Here is a 21,603-nt window from a genome sequence, read left to right on the forward strand (position 1 = left end):
TGCTCTTGGACTGACAGTAAGCACTTGTCTTGCCTGAGGCAAACAGATAATTAGCAGCGGCCAGAGATGCTTGGGCAACAACCCTTGGTGGAAGTGAAGAAGAGAACACACAAAGGAAATAAAAAAGCCCAGTTAAAGTTTTTGGTTTGTGAAATACAAGTTACGTGGCCTGGCATATCTAATGAGCTCCCACGGTGATAGACCTCATTACATTCTACTTCCTGTCTGAGGTTACCATATTTGGCATTCAAAGAATTGTTAAAACTTCAAAGATGGCTTATTTTACTTCCTTACCTTTGGCACCCTGGTAGGCCTCCACAGAGAGCTGGCATTTTACATTCTCACAGGAAGTTGTACTTCTTGACTACTTGCATAGCTGAAGTAAATACCAAGGATGGACTTTGAACATGGCCACCAACTACTCCCATTCCACTTGCTTCAGGTGAGGAAGATCTCTTGCCTAGGTGATGGATAGGTCTGTGGGAATAGAAAGAATGAGTGGTTTAAGCTTTCTTTCTTTTACCAAATATTTTTTCAGTACCTAATAAGTTTCAGGCTTTGTGCAAGGCATGGGGGATAAAATGGTGAAGACATGGATAGGTCATGAGACCTTGCTCTTTGTATAAAAGTAGTGGCTTGGCCTACACACACCTGAAATGTCAATACCTTAATTTGAAAAACCTCATAGCATCCATCCTTCTATAACCAGATACCTGCAAGGCCAGGATAGGCATTCCCAGATTTTCTCCAGCATAATCAACACAGTTGTCCTTCCATTTGGGTTATCTCTGAGAGTTTCTGGGAAACTGACAACCTTGGCAAAAGACAGGACCTATTGTTCTATAGGCCCACCCAGGAAGAAAGGCAGGGAGAAAGGAGGGAGAAGGGGGAGAGGGAAGAAAGATTTGCTTACACTAAAACTGACAGACACAGCAGATTCAAATTAATTCATTTACTTGACAAATATTTATTGAGACCTCACTTTGTATTAATCAGTGTTCTAGACATATGGATTTAGAAGTGAACAAAATAGAAAAAATCTCTGCCTTCATGGAGCTTGCATTCTAGTTGGGGAGAGGGAGATTACATAAAGGTACAAAGGTAAAATATTTAGTCTGTAAGACTGTGATAAAGGCTTAAAAGAAAAATAAAGCAAGAAATAGAGACAGGAGGTGTTGAGGAGAAGGAGGTGCAATTTTCAATATGTATTTAGGAAAATCATCAGTGAGAAGATGATATTTGGGCAAAAGATGGAAGGGAGTGAGGGAGCGTGTGTAAGTTATATGAATAGCTGGTAGTAAAACATTCTAGGTAGTTGGATGGAGCAACAAGTGCAAAGAATTGTTAAAACTTCAAAGAGGCATGCCTGGCATTTTCAAGGGGTATCAAGCCAACGTAACTACAATAGAATGAGGGAAGGTGAGAGAAACAGATGTTGGAGTCAGATAGAAGTTGAAAAGTTCAATCATGTAGGACCTTGTAGGTCCTTTTAAGCACGCCTACTCCAAGAAAAGTGAGAGCCATTGGATTTGAGAAGCGCTATGGTCTAATTTAGGTTTTAAAGGATTATTCTATAAGGGTGTAAAGGCTAGTGCAAATGAATATACTGGAAACTCACACCACAAGAACAATAGCAAGAAAAAGAAGATGAAGAAGAAATATTTCATCATTAAAGATAGTATAAAATTCTGAGACCATTTACAAATCTTTGATGTCTGGAGAATGCTATTCTGGATTCCTAAGAGATATAAAAATTAATGATCAATGAACTCAAAATGGCTTGAATTTGGACCCATGGATAGCCTTTCCCAAGAAGCCATATCATCTTGTACCTCAGACTGAATTTGCTCCTTCAGCATATGATGAGGCACAACTTTAATAGAGTGTGACAACTGACAAGAGAATTAAATTGATGCAAATTAAAACTTTAACAATAACATTATATGGAGCTTAAAATCCTTTGCACTTTTGACACTGAATTTATACCAGCTGCTAAAAACCACTAGAATAAAGGGTCCTTACAGAACTACCAGCCAAGGACAATCCATTGTCTTTATAAGAAAACCAATACAGAAATTCTTAGTATCAGTTATAGACAGAGTCGATGAGCTGAGGATAGAAGCTTTTTACCTCTTTAATCAAATCACTGGACAAATTTTAAAATTATAATTCATTACTAGGGAAGATAACAATTCTGAGTGGATCAGGAATAGAGCACAGGGATAAAAGATGGGGAGAATAGGATCCAGCAACTACTGTCCCCCAGACACTGTAAATGGTTTAGCACCAAAACATTCCATGATACATATGTATCCATGTAAATCCATAGCCATGTAAATAGAATTGTTTTGTGGTGTATTCGTGTCCCATTTCAACCTCTAACTAATTTTCATTTTATCATATTTGTGCTGTTTTCTTCTTTATAAAGAATATGGTATTGGTTATATTTGATGGCTTTTATTTACTTTAATACACTAATCTAAGTCTAAGGTACTACAAAGTCAGAGTATTCTTTGAACCTCTTCTCAAATTCCAATTTCATTGCCTCTTCAATGCTACAGATTAGATTTTAGAACACAGCTATATTTTCAAGGACTTCATAGCCTATCTAACCATCTTATCCTCTTTCTCCTGTCTGACCATCACTACCTCTACTACATATGCAACCTGCTCCTATATGCAGCCTCTTAGCCAAGCTAGTATGACAAAACTACAGATTTGTAGTGTTCCTCAGTATTCAAGATGCTTTCACAGGTTCATTCCTGCACTGAAGGCTTTACTCCATGATGTAGAGTCTACATGTTTCTCCCCTCCTTCACCTTTTTCTCTGCATATCCTTAAAACTGAAATCCTACCTCCATAATAAAGCATTCCCCCCAAATTTTCCAGCCCAAATTCATTTCTCTTTTCCTTCCTGGAGAAGCAGTTTAGAGAGCACTTACCTGTTTTCCTATAGCACTTACTGTATGGATTACTTAATTTAATTTTACATGGCTTTTATATTATTATCTAAGGAGTATATGTGGGTATCATCTGCCTTTGCAACAAGATCATATGATTCTTCAGTTTCTGTATCATTCTGCATGTGTATTTTTAAAAATAACTAGTATTATGCTGCCTACACAGCATACTTATTGGATATGGAACTACACACATGTTTCATTCATTCATTTAATAGGTATTTTCTAAACACCTACCACTTAAAAAAATAATGCACAAGACAAACCTGCTCTTTCTTGGTGCACACAGTCTAAGTGTACATGGAAGAGAAAGGATGATGTCTTAGAAGAAAATAGGACACATAATCATAACTTAAAGTGCTTTTGAACTATAAATAATTTTTCCCAATTACCTTCCTATCCTCTGTATATTCAAGAGCATTATTCCCAATAGTCAAGACACGGTAACAGCCTAAGTGTACATTGACAGATGAATGAATAAAGAAAATGTGGTCTACATATACAATAGAATATTATTCGGTCATAAAAAAGAAGGAAATCTTACCATTTGCAACAACATGAATGAACCTTGAGAGGATTACGCTAAATTAAATAAATCAGATAGAAGAAGACAAATACTGTATGATCTTACTTATATGTAGAATCTAAAAAAATCAAATTCGTAGAAACAGAGAGTACACTGGTGGTTGCCAGGGGCTGGGGGTGGAGGAAACAGGGAGATGTTGGTCAAAGGGCACAAACTTTCAGTAATAAGATGAATAAGTTCTAGAGATCGAATGTATAGGATGATAACTATAGTCAACCATACTATATTGTATACCTGTAATTTCCTAAAAGAGTAGATTTAAATGTTCTCACCACAGACAAAAAATGGTAACTGTGAGGTGATGGATGTGTTAACTAACCTTATCACAGTAATCATTTCACAATATATAGTGTATTAGTATATCAAATCATCATGTTATACACCTTAAACTTGAATAATTTTATTTGTCAATTATTTCTCAATAAAGCTGGAAAAAAAAGAGAACTATGCTTTACCCAGCTATCTATGAAGAATTTAGAGTTCATCTCCTTTAAAACAGAACAATAAAACAAACAGTAACTACTATCAGGAGCTGCAATGTTATGTGTAAGTCAATGCTTCCCTTCACCTCCTGTTTAGTCCAGTGGTAATATCCCTGCCAACGGTCAATCTGTTGCCATATTTGAGTCAGCACTGCACTTTTAAATTACATTCTTCATTTTTTTATTAATACTAAACTTATCACTGTGCCTTTCATCAATCTGTACAGCAAAATGCAGGTTTAAGACAGAGGTATGAAGGTACTAATAGGAGAGCTATTATATTTTGGCCAAATTCCACATCCCTACTTCCAACTACCTAATGGACATTTCCATGTAGAATTCTCATAAGTATCTCAACTCAACAAACATATCAAAAATTTCCACACTCCCAGTTAATGGGATTGCCAGTCTCAAACATCAAAATTAGCATCACCTCTTTTCTTACTTTCACAATTAATCAGCTATTAAATTCTGTCAATTCCATCTCAAAAATATCTTCAGAATTTCTGCTGACTCCATAATGACTCATCAAGACAATGGTAATAGCATATTTTTACTTCCCTGCCTGTATTTCAGAAGTTCTTGCTTTTATAACCACACATTTGCTTATGTTACTTTGCCACTTAGAAACTTTCAGTGTGTGCTCATCACCTTTATAATGGAATCCATGTCCCTTAATCTTGGGCTCAAAGCTCTCTAGTACTTGACCCCACAGACTTTTCTATCCTTTATGTCTGTGTTTGCTAAACAATACTCAGACATCCTCATTTTTTCCCCCCAGAACAGTTCTTCAATCTCATTCCCCTTACTTATCCTTGAATCTTCTCTAAAAATTCATTAGTAAAGGGCTAGATAGTAAATATTTTAGGCTTTGTGGACCATGTGGTCTCTGTCACAATTACTCAGCTCTGCTCTTGTGGCACGAAAGCGGCCAAAGATAACACATAAACAAATTGGCATAGCTGTGTCCCAGTAAAACTTTAATTACAAAAATTGGCACAGGCTAGATTAGGCCTGTGGGCCCTGGTTTCCTGGCCACCAACCTAGATGATAGTACAAAGTGACAATTCTTTTATGAAGCAAGCATCAAAGGAGCATTCTATTGCTTGCACATCATGAGTAGTTACAAAATGTCTAATAATTTGAAACTTTCAAACATTTTGGAATGTATACATTTACTTTTATTAAAAATAGAAACAAGAAGAGAAAATAGGTAGGAAAGTACATTCAATATTGTCAGTAACTATGGATCTGGAAATTCCTTTTCCCCAAACTGCTTAGGAAACTATTTCTCAGAAATATTAAACAAAATATAATACAAGTTAAGAGAATAATTTACCAGTAAACCTATTTTAATTACATTTGGAATTCAATAATAGTAGTTGTGGTCCCTGAAGTTCTCTGTTACCTTTATTTTTTATACATACATTCTTTCATTTACAGTTCCCTAAATTTTCTCTCCTATAACCTCTTAATTGATTTACTAGGTTTAAAAGTATTTTACTTTATATACACAAATACATTTGTCATTGTTTGCATTGTTCTTAATAAGCTATGAATTTCTATAGCCTACAATTATTTAATTATTCACATTTTACAATTTAAAAATAGTGTGTGGAAAAATCAAGGAATCAGAAGAGCACAAACAACTTTGTAAAAGAAGAGCAAAGTTGGAGGATTTATACTACCTGATTTCCAGATTTACTATAAAGATACAGTAGTTAAGACTTGTGGTATTGTTGTAAGGCTAGACTTATAGACCAATGGAGAGTCCAGAAATAGACCTACACATATATGGCAAATTGATTTTTGATGAAAATACAAAGGTAATTCAACTGATAAATGATAGCATCTTCAACCAATGGACAAATGGTGTTGGAAAAATTGGACATCTCTAAGACGAAAGAATAAAAGAAAGAAAAGAAGGAAGAAAAGAAAGAAGGAGGGAAGGAAGAAGGAAAGAGAAAGAAAGAGGAACCTCAACCATTTTCTCATACGAAATACAAAAATTAACTTGAAATTGTTCATAAACCTAAATGTAACACTTTAGAGTATGAAACATTTACATGAAAATGTAGAAGACATTTTTCTGCCCTTGAGTTAGGCAAAGATTTGTTATGTGGGATATAAAAATCACAAACCATAAAATAAAAAATTGTTCTTCATTATTGAACTTCATAAAATTAAAAATGTTCTTTGAAATACATTTCTTTTTTTTAAATTGAGGTAACATTGGCTTATAACATTATGTGGATTTCAGGTGTACATAATTATAATTTGACTTCTGTATACAATACATTGTTTCCAGTGCCAAGAGTCTAGTTTTTATCCATCACCATACAAATGATTCCCTTTGCCAATTTTGCCTTCTCTCCAGCCCCTTCCACTCTGGTAACCACCAATCTGTTCTTTATATCTACGCATTTGTTTGTTTGATCTTCTACATATGAGGGAAATCATACAGAATTTGGTTTTCTCCATCTGAGTTATTTCACTTGGCATACTACCCTCTAGGTCCGTCCATGCTGTCACAAATGGCAAAATTTCATCTTTTATATGGCTGAGTAATATTCCATTGTGTGTGCGTGTGTGTATATACACACACCACATCTTTATCCCTTCATCTGTTGATGGGCACTTAGTTTGTTTCCATGTCTTGGATATTGTAAACAATGCTGCAATGAACAGAGGGGTGCATATATCTTTTTGAATTAGTGTTTCTGCATTCTTTGGATAAATACCAAGAAGTGGAATAGCTGGATCATATGACAGTTCTATTCTTAATATTTTGAGACATCTCCTTACTGTTTTCCATAGTGGCTGCACCAAATTACATTCCTACCAGCAGTGCAAGAGGGCTCCCTTTTCTCCATAACCTCTCCAATATTTGTTATTTCTTGTCTTTTTAGTAACAGCCATTCTGATAGGGGTGAGGTGATATATCACTGTGGTTTTGATTTGCATTTCCCTAATAATTAATGATGTTGAACTTCCTTTCCTGTGCCTGTTGGCCATCAGCATATCTTCTTTGGGAAAATTTCTGTTCAGATCCTCTGCCCATTTTTTAATTAAGCTGTCTTTTTCCTTGTTGAGTTGTATGAGTTCTTTATTTTGGGTATTAACTCCTTGTCAGATATATGATTTGCAAATATTTTCTCCCAATTGGTAGGTGGTCTTTTCATTTTGTTGCTGGTTTCCTCTGTTGTGCAGAAGCTTTGTTAGTTTGATGTAGTCCCATTTGTTTATTTTTGCTTTTGTTTCCATTGTGTGAGGAGACATATTCAAAAAGATACTGCTAAGACCAACATCAAAGAGTGTACCGCCTGTCTTTTCTTCTAGGAGTTTTGGTTTCAGGTCTTAAATTCATGTCGTTAATCTATTTTGAGGTAATTTTTATGTAAGGTGTAAGATAACAGTCTGGTTTCATTCTTTTGCATATGGCTGTCTAGTTTTCCCAACACCATTTATTGAAGAAACTTCCCTTTCTCCATTGTATGTTCTTGGTTCTTTTGTTGACAATTATCTGTCTATATATGTTTCGGGTTATTTCTGGGCTCTCAGTTCTGTTCCATTGATCTGTATGTCTTCCTCCCCCCCCCCCCAATACCATGCTGTTTAGATTACTGTAGCTTTGTGGTGTACTTTGAAATCAGGGAGTGTGATACCTTGAGCTTTGTTTTTTTTTTTTTTTTCCCTCCAGATGTCTTTGTGAAAGACATTTCTTAATTCTTTGAAAGAATTACGAAAATGAACAGATAAGGTGGAGACTGGGAGAAAATATTTGCAAACACCTATCTGATAAAAGACTTATATCCAGGACATATAAAGAACTCTTACAGCTCAATAATAAGAAAACAAATAACTTGAGTAAAAATGTCCAAAGACTTGCGTAAACACTTTACTGAAGAAGAGATATGGATAACAAACATGCAAAGATGCTCAACATTATTAGTCTTTAGGGAAATGCAAAACACAACCACAATTAGAATCCATTACAGCCCTATTAGAATGGCTAAAATGAAAACAAAACAAAAGAAGAAAAACAACAAAACCTGACAATGCCAAGTGCTGACAAGGATGTGGAGCAACAAGCATTCTCATACTCCAACAGGAATCAAAATGATGAAAGTACTTTAGAAAGCAGTTTGGCAGTTTCTTATAAAGATAAACATACATTCACTATACCACCCAGTGATCCCACTCCTAGGTATTTACCCAGAAAAATGAAAATATGAATCTACACAAAGACATGTATGCAAATGTTTATATCAGTTTTATTCAGAATTTCAAAATACTGGAAACAACTCAAGTGTTTATCAGTTGGTGAATAGATACATTCATGCAATGGAATAATACTCAGCAATAAAAAGGAATGAACTACTGATACACTCAACAACATTGGTGGATCTGAACAATATTATACAAAGTGAAAATACTAAAGGCTGTATAACCTATGATTCCATGTATATGACATTTTGGTAAAGGTAAAGATATAAAGACAGAAATCAGATCAGTGGTTGCCTAGGGCTGCAGGTGGGAGGAAGGAACTGAATACAAAAGAAGAGAACTTCTTGGAGTGATGAAAATATTCCATATCTGGAATATAGTGGTGGTTACACAACTGGATATGTTTGTCAAAACTCAAATTGAACTATGTATCTAAAAAGGATGAGTTTTACTGTATATAAATTATGCCTCAATAAACCTAACTTTAAAAAGAGGATATTGCTCTGAGGAAAACTATCCCTAAACCTTTATGAATTTCCTCTAAATTTTTATACATTCATGAGTCTCTTTCTTGAGTACCTATCTATGCACGGTTTCATTCTATATCCATGCTTCAGTGGTCAGACAAAATTTTGCTCCATTAATTTTTCTTTCATGATAGTATCCTGAATCATTTTTTGAAATTTCTTCCCATGAGTGAACTCAGGAATTTACATATTTACTTCCCTTATAAGTTCTAAATTCAGAGTTTGCTGAAAGTCTGTTTTCCAAGTCTGTACCTGAACATTAAATTCACTGGCTCATGTCTTAAAACTCTCTCTCATACATCCTGAAGCCTTACTACAGAATTACATTCTTTAACCATGCCCCCAGATAATAAAGTGCTTTTGGCACTTCAGTTATTAAAATACATGGGTTTGGAGAGGATTTAAGATAGACATTGCTAATATCTAAAATTCCACTTTATATTTCATAATCCAAGTTCACTGATACTGTTGGGCATTGGAAAATTACAAGTAAACTTGAAAACCCAAAATCTGGCATCTCTCCCTTCAATGAAGATGTCTAAATGACATTTATAGGCAGAAGGGTTTACAGTGTGTCACATCTCCTTTAGAACAGAGCATTGTTAGCAAGGACATTACTTCAGAAATAAATGAGACAAAACTCATCATTGTGCATTGAAAATATTTGCATTCGATTCATGTTACAGTTCAGGATTAAAGAACTTTGCCAATGACATTACCCTATTGCAAACCTGAACCTAACTTACCAAGCAGTTAGAGTGACAAAGTGGAAAGGACAGGATTTGTAGTTCATTTGCTCTGTCAACAGATCTGGGTCTCTACGTAAAGTCTGCAAAATTAAAAGCACAATTAAAGTAGATGTTTAAAGAGTAATGGTGCATGTTATATCTCTGAGATGCCACATAAAATCAAAGCCCTTGGGAAAGTTGAGTTGTTAAGTAAGGAGTATTGGTTTAAATTACTTAACAATAGCAAGAGTACACATATTTTTGCCTCAGAGATTTTTTTCTTTTTAAAATAAAAGTCATAGTGATTTGCCAATAGATATGCTCATTCTAAAAGTTTAAATATCAATTATATCCACAGCATAAATACGAATGTAATGCATCTTTCAGAAAGTAAATGTTTCCAAAGATTTTGGGACACATACTTTTTTGAATAGTTGTGATTTTGCTTGTAATTTATATATATATATATTACCACTTCTGGGCTACTGAAAAAGATGAATAGTAACTCCAAGATTTTTTTTCTCAAAATGAAATATAACATAAAAAAATAAACAGTACACTTTTATTGAGGAAGTACTTAATCAACTTATGCCATAATCAAATAAGAAGCAAAAAAATAGTTTATAATTCCACATTTAGATATAGCCATTTATTTATTCATTAATTCTACAAACATCTACTGCATATGTTCTATGTGACAGGCAGTGTTTTAGGCACTGCAGATTTAGCAGTAAACAAAATATACAAGATTTCCTGTCCTCATGGAGTTTATAGCAACTTTTAACATTTTACTGTATAGCCTTCAAGAATTTAGATGTATGTATATATAGTACACACACATACATACATACACACAGACAAAAGCATGGTGTTATTCTATAGATATTATTTGTAACCTGCTTTTTAACATTAATTATCACTGTAATCTTTTTTAAATTTGATTGTGGTAAGGACACGAGATCCACTCTCTTAAAAGATTTTTAAGTGTACAATACAATATTGTTAACTATAGGCACTATATTGTTTGTAAGATCTCTAGAAGTTATTCATTTGGCATAATTGAAATTTTATACGTATTGGTTAGCAACTTCTTTTCTTACCACTAAATATACATCAATACATTTTTTTCAATGACTTTATTATATAGCATTGTATGGGTTATCTTAAGCTATTTAACGATCCCTTTTGTTGGACATTTAAGTTGCTTCCATATTTTGGCATTATAAATGGTGCTATGATACTATATAAGCGTGACTATAATCACATATATTATAATCATATACATATATTTAAACACTTGTCCAATCTTTTATCATGATAAATTTCTGGAAGTGGAATTTTTGTTTCATAGGGTATTAACAATTAAGGCTTGCATGACATTTCTCTATGATTGATTCTTTCGTAAAATAGAAAAAAAGAAAGCAAAGTATAGCATATGTACTTGATTCAAGGTGTGAAACAAGGCTATAGACGTCTAGAGTAGTATTTACCCACCGAGGTTGCCATGATGATATCAGCATCTTAGAATACCAGGCTAGTGATCAAAACGGCAGATCAGGAATGAAAACCAGTCGTTTGGAAATCCTTTTCCACAAGGATAATCAGACTTTAAAAAACCGAAAAACAAATTAATTGAGATGTTTCGAACATTTTAGTGTATATTTCAGACAAAACTTCATTAAACTTCCATTCTGATTAATATCCTTGAATTCTCCTTTGTCAGAGAAGCATCCCAGCTTTTATGTTTTTAAATTTATTATTTTGATTGTGGTAACCTTGGTTTATAACATTATAGATATTTCAGATGTATATCATTATGTTTTGATTTCTGTGTAGATTACATCGTGTTCACCACCCAAAGAGTAATCACAATCCATCACCATACGCATGTGCCTAATCAACCCTTTCGCCCTCCTCCCTCTCCCCTTCCCCTCTGGTAACCACCAATCCAACCTCTGTCTCTATGTGATTGCTGTTGTTTCTATCTTCTACTTAAGAGTAAGATCATGTGGTATTTGATTTTCTCCCTGCGACTTATTTCTCTTAGGATAATATCCTCAAGGTCCATCCATGTTGTCACAAATGGCTAGATTTCACTGTTTCTTATGGCCGAGCAGTATTCCATTGTGTATATATACCACATCTTCTTTATCCATTCATCCCTTGATGGGCACCTGGGTTGCTTCCAAGTCTTGGCTATTGTGAATAAGGCTGCGATGAATAGGGGTGCATCTATCTTTACGCATTTGTGTTTTCATATTCTTTGGATAAATACTCAGCAGTGGAATAGCTGGATCATATGGTAGATCTATTCTTAATTTTTTGAGGAATCTCCATACCGTTTTCCATAGTGGCTGCATCAGTTTGCACTCCCACCAGCAGTTTATGAGTTCCCTTCTCTTCACATCCTCTCCAACACTTATTGTTTCCTGTCTTGTTAATTATAGCCATTCTGACCAGGGTGAGGTGATGCCTCATTGTAGTTTTGATTTACATTTCCCCGATAATCAGTGATGTTGAACATCTTTTCATGTGCCTGTGGGCCATCTGTACATCTTCTTTGGAAAGTCGTCTGTTCAGACCTTCTGCCCATCTTTTAACCAGGTTGTTAGTTTTTTTGTTGTTGAGGAATATGAGTTCTTTATATATTTTCGATATTAATCCATTATCAGATATACGGTGTGCAAATTTCTTCTCCCAATTGTTAGGTGTCTTTTCATTTTGTTGATGGTTTCTTTTGCGCTGCAGAAGCCTTTTAGTTTGACATAGTCCCATTTGTTTATTTTTCTGTTTCCCTTTTTAGGTCAGACATGGTAATTGAAAATATGTTGCTAAGACCGAGGTCAAAGAGCATACTGTCCATGTTTTCTTCTGGAAGTTTCAAGTTTTCAAGTCTTACCTTCAAGTTTTTAATCCACTTTGAGTTAATTTTTGTGTATGGTGTAAGATAATGGTCTATTTTCATGCTTTTGCAAGTGGCTGTCCAGTTTTCCCAACACCATTTATTGAAGAGACTCTCCTTTCTCCATTGTATGTTCGTGGCCCCCTTGTCAAAAATTAGCTGTCCATAGATGTATGGGTCTCTTTCTGGGCTCTCCATTCTGTTCCCTTGATTTGTGTGTCTGTTTTTGTGCCAGTATCATGCTGTTTTGATTACTATGACGTTGTACTATAGATTGAAATCAGGGAGTGTGATACCTCCAGCTTTGTTCTTTTTTCCTCAGGATTCCTTTGACTATTCAGGGACTTTGTTTATTCCATATAAATTTTAGGATTCTTTGTTCTAGTTCCATGAAAAGTGTTGTTGCAACTTTGATAGGGATTGTATTGAATCTGTAGATTGCTTTAGGGAGTATGGACAATTTAACTATGTTAATTCTTCTAATCCAAGAGCATGGAATACCTTTAAATTTCTTTGTGTCTTCTTCAATTTCTTTCAACAATGTTTCATGATTTTCATTTTTCAGTTTTTATCCATTGAGAATGACATTAGCTGTGCTTTTGTCATATATGGCCTTTATTATGTTGAGGTACTTTCCTTCTATGATCTTTTAAATCTATTGTTGTATTCGATTTGCTAGTATTTTGCTGAGGATTTTTGCATCAATGTTCATCAGTGATATTGGCCTGTAATTTTCTTTTGTGGTATTGTCCTTGTCTGGTTTTGGTATCAGGGTAATGTTAGCTTCATAGAATGAGTTAGGAAGTTTCCCTTCCTCTTCAATTTTTTGGAGGAGTTTGAACAGGATAGGTATTATTCACCAGGGAGGCCGTCTGGTTCTGGACTTTAATTTTGGGGAAGTTTTTTGATTACTGTTTTGATCTCCTTTTGGTGATTGGTCTATTCAAATTCTCTATTTCTTCTTGATTCAGTTTTGGAAAGGTATATGATTCTAAGAATTTATCCATTTCTTCTAGATTATCCAATTTGTTGGCATATAGCTTTTCATAGTATTCTCTTATAATCTTTTGTATTTCTGAGGAGTCCATTGTAATTTTTCCTCTTTCATTTCTGATTTTATTTATTTGAGCCTTCTCTCTTCTTTTATTGGTGAGTCTAGCTAAAGGTTTGTCAATTTTGTTTATCTTTTTAAAGAACCAGCTCTTGGTTTCATTGATTTTTTCTACTGTTTTTTTTCAGTCTCTATTACATTTATTTCTGCTCTGATTTTTAATATTTTCTTCCTACTACTGATTTTGGACTTTGTTCTTCCATTTCCAGTTCCTTTAGATGCACTGTTAGATTGCTTATTTGAGATTTTTATTGTTTGTTGAAGTAGGCCTGTATTGCTATAAATGGACTTCTTAGAACCACTTTTACTGTATCCCATAAATTTTGGCATGTCATATTTTCATTTGTCTCCAGGTATTTTTTGATTTCTCCTTTTATTTCTTCATTGACTCAATAATTTTTCAGTAGCATTTTGCTTAATCTCCACATATTTGTGGCCTGTCTGATTTTCTTCCTGTAGCTGATTTCTAGTTTCATACCTTTGTGGTCAGAAAAGATGCTTGGTATTATTTCAATCTTCTTAAATTTATTGAGACTTGTTTTGTGGCCTAATGTGTGACCAGTCCTTAAGAATGTGTCATGTGCATCTGAAAAGAATGTGTATTCTGTGGTTTTTAGGGGACTTTAACACTCTACTTACACCAATGGATAGATCATCCAAACAGAAGATCAATAATTCTAATTACAAATTTGTAGTAAGAAATCAGTTACAATCAATGATAATATGAATAATAAATTATTCCACCTATTTTAATTCAACATGATAAAATGGAAACATGAGAATTATATTGATCCTTAAATTCAGTTTGATGATCTTTCAGGATGTTCAACATTCCCTGATTTCTCACCAGGGTCATACTAGTGGAAACATATGATGAATCCTTGCACAGATGTAACTGCCTGTCTCCTATTTCCCTAGTTCATAGCATCGTTTGTTCCACATTCTGTGGATTTATCTCAGAAACTGTAGATCTTGAAACATGTATTCCTCATCTAAGAACTGGTTGCCAATTATCATCAGAAAGATTCCAACACCAAAAGCATTCCACCTTCACAGAGAGTGAATTTTTACCCCGTAGGACTTAATAGCTTCTCTATAGAGTTGCACAAAAGCATAACTTGGGAGCGACATCCTTGAAAATAATGAGGGATCTATTGTTATTATTACTGGGTACTAAGAATTACTCTAAGGATACCTGTAGGATCCCTCTCTGTAGCATGGGCTCTCTTCAATTCCATTCTCCTTGTGTCTCTACTTTTATTGTCCATTATAAAAAAACGATAAAGTAAAATAAAAAACTATGCAAAAAAGAAAGGCAAACATCTAAGATAACTTGGAAATGTAATATTAAGAAGATATCAAAATAAAAAGAATATAAGACAAAATTAAAACAAAAATGGAAAAAATGAAAAGTCCAAATAAAAGCTATACAACTTCAAACATAAAATGGTGACTTTCAAAGGATATTTAAAAATCTGAAATTTAAGATAAAATGCTAGAAATAGAAATTATAAACATCAATTGTATCAATTTGTCATTTAACATATTTATCTATCTCCATATTTCCTCCAACTGGTAGGTGGTTCTGCAGGCTGATTAGATTCAGGATTCATTTTTTTTTTTTTGGTGAGAATATTCATAGGTGGTGCTGTGTCCCTTACTGCATCACCTGGGAAGCAATTTTAGTGATGTTAATATTGCTAAGTGGGTTGAGGTTTTACAAGCCTGACTCATCCATTATAAAGTTTACCATCATTTAACTGTTTTAACATCCATCAATAATTTTGACATTCATCCATTATTCAAAAAAGGATTGCAGAGTGGTGACTTTTTAATTTTATCACTGTTTAAAAATGATTTATTAGGTAGAATTCTTCAATAAAGAACTTTCATCAAATATTCTGTTATCTTGAAATATACGTTTACATAAAGAGCAGTGCAAATTATTGATTCTTATTGTTAACCATTCTTTGGAATATTCAGTTGATGTAGCAACTTCCAAAAGTGACCAATGAAGTTTATTTATTTTTAGTATCACTATAAAATCATGGAATTTTTATGTTTGATGATATGTTACAAACTATTACATCAATGATTTGTTTTTTGGTACTCAAATTTTGGCATCTTAGGATGAATTCTTTTGACATATCCCCTTAGTCTTTTATTTATTCATATTAGTATTTTAAATTTAAATTTAGGATATCAGTCTTATTATTTATAACTTCTTTGATTTTCTGAAACTTTTTATTTTTTTGAGGAAGATTAGCCCTGAGCTAACTACTGCCAATCCTCCTCTTTGTGCTGAGGAAGACTGGCCCTGAACTAACATCCATGCCCATCTTCCTCCACTTTATATGTGTGACGCCTACCACAGTATGGCTTTTGCCAAGTGGTGCCATGTCAGCACCCAGGATCCGAACCAGTGAACCCCAGGCTGCCGAGAAGCAGAATGTGCGCACTTAACCGCTGCGCCACCGGGCTGGCCCCTGAATCTTTTTTCTTATGTTTAAAATCTTGTTTCTTAAATGATATTAGTATAATTATTTATTTGCTTTATCCCACTACTATTTTTAAATCTATATATCGGTTTCAAAGTAACAATTCAAAAGTTATTACTAATAATAAGACTTCTGAAGACAGTTTAAGATTTATTTGTAATTATTTTTTCCATGTAGAAATATAGAGTCAAAATATTGTATTTTAAAGTCACTTGAAATAATTCTTCTTGTCTTTGTTATGCCACCAACTAGATAGACATTTGAACTAATTTGTTTTGGTTTGGTTTTTCTTTTCAGAGATTGATTTTTTTCCCTCCTGACTTAACTTTGTTTTATAATTATAAAAACCATTTATATGGTTCCAAGGACAAAATTATAGAGCAAGTTACATTCAGAGAGATCTAGCTTCTAATTCTGTCTCCTCTGCCATCTTCCCTCCATCCCCCAGGCACAGCCATTTAAAATTTTTTTTGCTTAGTCTTCCATTGTTTCTTTTAAAACATATAACCAAATCTAATCTTTTGCTATTTTAATCAGTGCTACAATCAACTTTGGGCATACAGTAGTCCATATTTTTTGCCAATGTATCTTTGGGATAGATTCCTATCTGGGTGGAAACACTAGGTCCAAAGCTAAAAGAATAAATAACGTTTGATATTGCCAACTTCTCTTCCATAGGAGTAGTATCATTATTAGCAATGTATGAGAGCCCATGTTTCCACACAGCCTGGCAAACAGACTATGTTGGATTTTGTCAAGCAAGGAGTAAGAAATATTATTTCAGTGTAGTTTTAATTACATCTCTGTTATTATGATAGAAATTGATAACTTTTCACAAGGTAAGGGTCATTTGTATTTTTTTTCTGTGAACTATTGTTCACATCTTTTGATGTTTTTAAAAATATCAGACTGTTGATGTTTTTCCACTCATTTTTTAGGAACTCCTTAAATGTTAGATATAATTTGTGATATTATTTGCACATAATTTTCCCGGTGTGTACTTTGCTTGTGCTATGTTACTTTTGCTGTTCAACAACTTTATAAATATGTATATATTTACATATTTTACATATAGATATACATACACACACACATAATCAAACTTATCAGCCTTTCCTTTTAATCATTAGAAACGTCACAGGTTATGTTCCCCATGAAGTTGACTCCGAGATGGAAACTATAGCTCTGGACTTCATTAAGAAGTCTGCCTTAGCACGAGCTGCTATATCAAAATGTCATAGACTGAGTGGTTTAAATAACAGACACATGTCTCACAGTTCTGGAAGCTAGGAAGTCCAAGGCCAAGGCACCAGCAAATATGGTTCTTGGTGAGAGCCCACTTCCCAGTTTACAGATGACCACCATCTCCCTGTGTGCTCACATGACCTCTTTGTGCGCAAGCAGAGAGAAAGCTCTGGTCCATCTTCCTCTTCTTATAAGGACACAAATTCCATTATGGGGGCTCCACCCTCATGACCTCATCTAAACCTAATTACTTCCCAGAGGCCCCAACTCCTAATACCATCATATTGGAGATTAGGGCTTCAACATATGAATTATAGGGGAGACACAAACACTCAGTCCATAACAGAATCCTTGGAACTAACAGCTATGGATCGGAGGATTCCCTATGCTAGAGGAATAAGCTCTTCATTCCTGAAGAGGATCTGGGTGGCACATGAAAGCATTTACCATGGGAAATTCTCTCCACTCCAAGAAATTAAACAAAGTGATAAAACGACACAGTTAATAAGATATTCACCTATGCCTTCTTATACTGCTTGAATAGTTTTATTTGGTTCATCAGATCTGTAACCCATTTGAAATGGTGTTAGAAATTGAGCCAACATTATATTTTTTATTTTATATTTTTTCAGTTGTCCCAATAACACATATTAAAAGACAATTTTCCCACTGATTTGAAAAGTTGTCATTTTTCTAAAAGTCTAAATTTCCATATATATATATATTTAGGTCTTTTTCTGGATTTCTTTTTTGTTCTGGTAGTCTATCAGTTCATGAGCTAATGCAACATCATTTTAATTATTGAGGCAGAGTCATTCATTATAATGTGTTTTAAAATCTGGTGTGCTCTGCCTTCCACTATCCATTGTTCCTTTTTATTTTTAGGGTTTCCCCAGATATTTTTTTAAAAATAAATTTTATAAGTAACTTGTCTAACTCTAGAAAAAAAATTACACTTTTATTTGGATTTCTTTAGAGTCTAGATAAACTTAGGAAAAACAGACATGAATCAACTTAAGGAAAAGCTGATATCTTTATTGTGTTGTGTTTTCCTTTCCATGAATATGGTATATCCTTCTATATGTTTGGAAGTATTATGTCTTTCAGGAATATTTTTTAGTCTACCATTATATGGGTTTTGCAAACTTTTTTTGCCATGTCTATCCTTAGTTGTTTCTTTAAAAATTTTTTTAACATCCTATTATAAATGGAATCTACCTTACACTATTTTCTAACTGTTTTTCATTTAGGTTCCTTGCTTTACTAAGTAATTAATAATTAAAATTTATTTTACTACTATTTTAGTTTTTAAATTTTATATTATAAAAATCCCTAACGTATACAAAATTGAGAGAAGTGAATGATAAACCCCCACGAGCCCATTACCAGATGCAACAATTACAACTTTGTTACTAATCTTATTTCATCTAAAACCCAACCTACTTCCTCTCCTAGATTATATTGAAGCAAATACAAGATATCATATCATTTAAGCCATACATATTTCAGTACACACTTCTAAAAGATAAGTACTCTTTTTAAAACAGAGCTTCAATGCTATCACCCCACCAAAAAGCTACAATTCTTTGTTATTATCAAATATCCAGTCAATGGGTAAATTTCCCTAATTGTTTCATCAATTTTTTAAAGTTTCTTTATTCCAATTAGTATATAAATAGTGTCCACACAATTGCACAATTGCAATTGATTGATATGTCTCTTTTAATCTACAGGTTCCCTCTCCATCTCCTTTTTCCCCTTGCACTTTATTTCTTGAAGAAATTGAATCATTCATCCTATATAGTTTTTCATAGTTTTGCTGACTACATCCCTGTACTATTTTTTACTGTGTTCTTCTCTTTGCTGAATTTACTGTAAATTAGTAGTTAGAACAAGAGGCTTCATCACATTCAGGTTTAATTTTTTTTTGTCGAGAGTACTTCCTAAGTGCTATAGTGAATTTCCATGAGGAAGCACATAATGTGCTGCTGTGTCTGTTTTAAATCTAATAATCCATTAAGTTTTGCAAATTGATGATATTCTAATTTTACCACTCTTTCATTTATTAGCCAGAATTCTTCGATAAAGAGAAATTTTTCTTTATTATTTATTTGATTATCTTGAAATACATTTCATATAGGAAAGGCAGGATAAATGCTTCATTCTTCCCCTTTATTACAGCTTTCAAAATTAAGTGTTGGATTTCTAGCATGCTCCAATGGTGACCAATAAGTTTTTCTTATTATCATTATGGACTCATGCATTAAATATATGTGATTTATATCCCTTATAAATTTCCCCATTTCAGGTGGCCATTAGGAAACTCTTCAAGTTGGCTTTTTTTGATATGACCCTAATAGTGTTGATAGCATTTTTGCTTTCTGCCTTGAAAAGTTGTTCCTTGTGTATCTTTTACATCCCTTTTCCCCAACCAGGGATTAGGCACTTCTCCAAGAAGCCCTGGTTCCTTTAATAGGAAGTGGAATTTTGAGATTGCAATCTGGGTACTTAAAGTGGTCTTTCTTACTGGTTTTTCATTGTTTCTAGACCTTTTCTTGTTGCAGAACTAGGAATATTTTTTGTTAAGATAAAGTAGATCGTGCATGCACACAGATAATTCCAACTCAGATTTAGCACTGAAGAATTTTTATTTAACTTTATCAAATTTACATGTGCTTCTCCTTTTTCTCATGAGAGATATCTAAGTTCTCAATGACATCGACATAATTATTAATTTGCTCTATCCCACAACACATACATGATGATTTCAGAATAACAGTAAAAACAATATCACCAACACTTTTACATTCATTTCTTTCATTTTGTTTTGAGGTTATAGATTGCCTTTTAAAACAATTCTTTACAATTCTGAAGAGTTTTTACATGGTTCCAAAGCCAAATCTACAAAATAAGAAGTCCAGCCAGCTTCTACCATGTCTACATCCTCAGTTTCCCTCCTATAAATATTTAGACATAATTTGAGAGAGAAGATAGAACTGGGGATTAAGGGAAAAAAACTTGGACTCAGAGGTTAAAGTTTAATCTTTGTAGGAAAGTTGTGGATCAAGAATTAGAAATATTAATATTAGGAAGTTATAGGAGAAAGTGTAATAATTTAAAATATTTCACTGAATTGGCCAAAAGGGACTAATGATGGAGGATTTTTTTATGAGCATGAGAAGAGAGTGTGCAAGAGGGAATGGTCATCAGTGTCAAAGTCAGCAGAAAATCTTGGTAAAAGTTGACAGATGTAAAGCTATTGGATTTCTCAATAATGAGGATCTTTTTCTAATTTCAGAGAGATAAGATTTGAAGGAGCAAAGCAGAGTTTCGAAGACTAGTAACGGATTGAGTAGAAAAGAAATGGAGAAAGACAACATGAAAATCTTCTTGTGATGCTGGATGTTTGAAAGGTAGGAACAAGAAACACAGAGGGCTATAGCTAGCTTGAGAAATATAATCAAATGGAGATTCTTTATTTACCCAATAAGGAAAGTCTTGAAGTCAAAGAAGAAGCTATCAGAAGCAAAAGCTAGGAGGGGAACAAGTAAATGCTGGAACAAATATCTCAAGAGTCAGGAAGGGATGAATTCAAGGACAAAGAAAACCCAGTAATTCAGCCTCCATGTACAGAGACCAGGCTTCTAAGCGAGAATTATGGGACACTCAGCTTATTCCAAGGAAGCATGTAATAAACCAGACTACAGACTCTTTGCATAGCAAAGCTGAATTTTTCCACAAAGGCTGATCCTACTTCTCCCTCAGTGAGATCCTTGGAAATGAAAAAAATCCCATGTCAGGCTTATTCCCCTGAGTTAGGACTCCCTCAGAAACAAAATCTATCCAGGTCACTGCTAATTTATTCGGAGTAGACTAGGGCACAACCCACACTTTCTAGTCTACTCCTATTACACTGGAGAATGGCCACATCTGATTCTTTTGAAAGCCTTGAAATCAGCTCAACTTGCCATGTTCACATCTTTGTTATCCTTTTCCACTGCCCAGGTTGTGTAATCCTTGGATCATCCAAATTCTTTCAAACTATTATTTCCATACTGCTCCATATAAGCCTACCTTGACTGTACTCCCACCATTTCTTCTTCCTCTTAAACCCTTCTATTGTGTCCTCTGGGAACTCCTATTTTATGATAAACTGTCTTATATCTTTCATCAGATGTTCCTCCTACCTCCTAGCCCTAATCTGTATTCACCATGGCTATTTCTAAACCATTATTCTTTTTCTGTTTCTGACAACTGTTCTTTTGAGGCATATTCTGTCCCACTGAATCTGTCATTCATTAACATCTCATCTTGTGTCAATTTCTCAGATTGGTTTG

The 21,603-nt window shown here is 34.0% G+C and overlaps 1 long non-coding RNA gene across 1 annotated transcript in view; it reads right to left on the reverse strand.

Annotated features, from left to right (window-relative positions):
- The window catches only part of LOC123282457 (uncharacterized), a 779,045-nt gene that overhangs the window by 140,056 nt on the left and 617,386 nt on the right, over positions 1-21,603 (reverse strand). The window contains exon 7 of the long non-coding RNA XR_011499914.1: positions 295-477. This is a non-coding gene — a long non-coding RNA (uncharacterized lncRNA). The remainder of the gene's footprint in view (positions 1-294; positions 478-21,603) is intronic.

This window comes from Equus asinus, chromosome X (genome assembly GCF_041296235.1).
Source record: "Equus asinus isolate D_3611 breed Donkey chromosome X, EquAss-T2T_v2, whole genome shotgun sequence".
NCBI classification, from domain to species: Eukaryota; Metazoa; Chordata; class Mammalia; order Perissodactyla; family Equidae; genus Equus; species Equus asinus.